Raw genomic sequence first — 2,963 nt, 5'->3', positions numbered from 1 at the left:
TAATTAAAATTTTTATTTCTAAGTAATTATTATTCTAATCGTATTTCTACTAAATTTCAATAATTATTTCAAAAATTTTATTTAAATTAATACTTTAAATACTAAACGCATATCGCCTAAACGGTAAACACTTGTTTATAAATATTTAACGCTAAATCTTACACCGTATATCTTAAATCATAAATCTTAAACCCTTAATCTAAATCCTAAATTGGAAATTATAAACTTTAAACCCTAAATTTTTAACCCTTAATTCTAAATTCTAACAGTAAACCAAACATGCATTAAATCTAAAACCTAAACCATTCTAAATCATGGACCTTATTTCTAAATCTAATTTTATCCCTTGAGCCATAAATTCTAGTTCCTAAACCTTAAACGTCAATCTTTAACTCCAAAAACTCAACATTTGTGTATTAGCTTTTGTTTTAAAATTTTAATTAGGAATTTTTAGAATGAGATAAACATTACCTCATTTTAAAGGCAAAGACCAGATAATTTATTAATATTGTCATTGAACTCTAAATCACCTAACTAAGCAAATTACATTGCAACTATATTTTTATTAATTAATAAAAAAAAAAATTTAAATTTAGACAGAAATTATATATTTATCATGAGGAGGGAAAATTGATTAGGTGACAACTCATTATTCTTGTTTTGCTTTTTAATCAGCAGTGATATCCCCTACAACATAATCAATAAACCTATTTACATTAGTCTTTAATTAACAATTGATAAATTTTTTGTTTTTTTTTTTATAAAATTAAATGGGAACGTTTTCATTTTGATTACATTTCGTATATGAATTTAACCAAAATGGGTCTAAAGTATATGAATATTTTTTTTTGAAACAAAAAATTCAACACAGTAGGGTGGAGCATTTAGAAAGTCTAGAGTTACAATACAAATACTAAATAAAAAATTGTAGTTATCTCTGGCATTGCTATCAACAACTAGACGGAACAAAGCCAACCCACTCTTCGTAGCTCCTAATCGACTTGAAATTCTTGAAAATCCTGGCATTTTATTCCAACCACATATTTCAAATGATAGCAAAAAAGCCAATCAACCACCTGTTATATTCGTCTTTTTTTACAGGAGCTCCTGTCCAACTCTCAAAGTGTTGCTTAATGGTTCCTTATTCCGGTTTTTAGGCCAGCTCCTTCTTACTTTCTCCTTTTGCTTTGCTTGCCTTCGTTTATGTGCAAACACTTCATTCTGAGCTTGAAGAGCTAACATAATGTCGTCTTTCTCATCATATGAGACAGCCCCTGGTTCCACTGCCAAGGCCCAAACAACTCTGTTTTCAACCAAGTCTTCAAGAATTCCCAACATTCTCCAAGTTCCTGACCGCCCTATCCTCTTCAAAGTATATGAATACTTAGTACGCATTTTAATGCAAAACAAAAATATAACTATTTTGTGAATATGACATTACCCAAAATAGATAGTATTTTACAAAAATAAAAAAATATTCAAATTGAGGTCCATCATCATAATTAGGGGTGTGCAAAAAAATTGGTTTGACTGAACTGAAACTGAAACTGAATGGAAATTGTTTTAAATAAACCAATTTTTTTAAATAAAAAAAATTAACTGAAACCATAATTTTTTATAAAAACCAATTTATTAAAAATCAGTTTTTATGGTTCAATTTAGTTTTAAACTAAATTAAAACTGGTTTATTAACTTCAATCTTCAAAACTCAAAAATTTGAAAAAAAATGTGAAAAACCTAAAAACCCTAGTCGCCGTTTCAACATCCTCTCTCGTCTCTCCCCTTCTGCCGCCGCAACCAACCCACCGCTGCCACCGTCACAATCGCCGTCGTCGAACTACTCTCCATCGCTCACTATCGTCGATTTCTAGTACAGCAACAGCCAACGACATTCCTCTCTCGTCTCTCCCCTGCTGTCGCCGCTACCAACCCACCAGGCCACCACTGTTATCGTCACTGGCGCCGTCGTCAAACAACTCTCCGTAAGGCAGTTCTGCGGTTCCGGCGTTGCTCATTGTTGTCAACTTCTACAACTTCAAGTTCTAACACGGTATCGTCTCTCCCTTGCTGCCGTTGCTACCATTTCTCTCTCGTCTTTCCCTTGCTGTCGCCGCTACCAACCCACCACCACCATCATCACCGTCGCTACCAACCCCTGCTACTGCCATCTAAGTTCATAATCATATTTGTTATACTTAATCAATAACCCTTTACGTGCTTAGGGATAAAGCACACCGACCTGAACATTATCAGATATTGGCTTGGTTTGGTAAAGCTTCTCGAAGAAGTGCTTGTGCTTTTTAAAAAGCTCAAGCTCCTCATTTTGTGTTTGGTAAATAAAAAAGATCATGTGCTTGTACTTACAGCTTTTAAAAGATCAAGGTACTTTTGAAAGCACCTAAGATAGAGCTTTTCAAAGTTGGCTTGTGCTTTTCAAAATTTAAAAGTCTAATATAACCTCATATGTTAACTAATTTTCAAATTTAATGCTTGCATTTATGTCTATTATAGTATTTTTAAATTTTAAAAGTTATTTTACCAAATGCAATTGTTGTTGCTTGTAATTATTAAAAGCAATTTTTAATTTGATTTACCAAACATAAATGCTACAACTTTTAAAAAGCCACCTTTTAAAAGTTAGCTTTTATAAACTACTTTTGAAAAGTAAAAGTTTTACCAAACTAAGTCATTGTCTTTCAATTTTTCTCTCTCTAAATACTTATCGCACACTATTCTTGACAACAAAAATATACATGTGTAGAAAGAATTTTTTTTCTACACCATAAAATTTATCATTTAAAATTATATTATTTATTCTATTTTTTAATTAAAAATTAATATTTTTATGTATTATATATAATATTTAAATAAATTATATTTTTAAAATTTTTTGATGAAAAGTTATATTATATAATAATATCTTTAGTAAAAATAGTTAATTAATAATTTTAAATATAATAATC

Source organism: Arachis ipaensis, chromosome B02 (assembly GCF_000816755.2).
Source record: "Arachis ipaensis cultivar K30076 chromosome B02, Araip1.1, whole genome shotgun sequence".
In the NCBI taxonomy this organism is placed as follows: domain Eukaryota; kingdom Viridiplantae; phylum Streptophyta; class Magnoliopsida; order Fabales; family Fabaceae; genus Arachis; species Arachis ipaensis.
The sequence above is the reverse complement of the archived record's forward strand: the minus strand, read 5'-3'. Positions refer to the sequence as shown.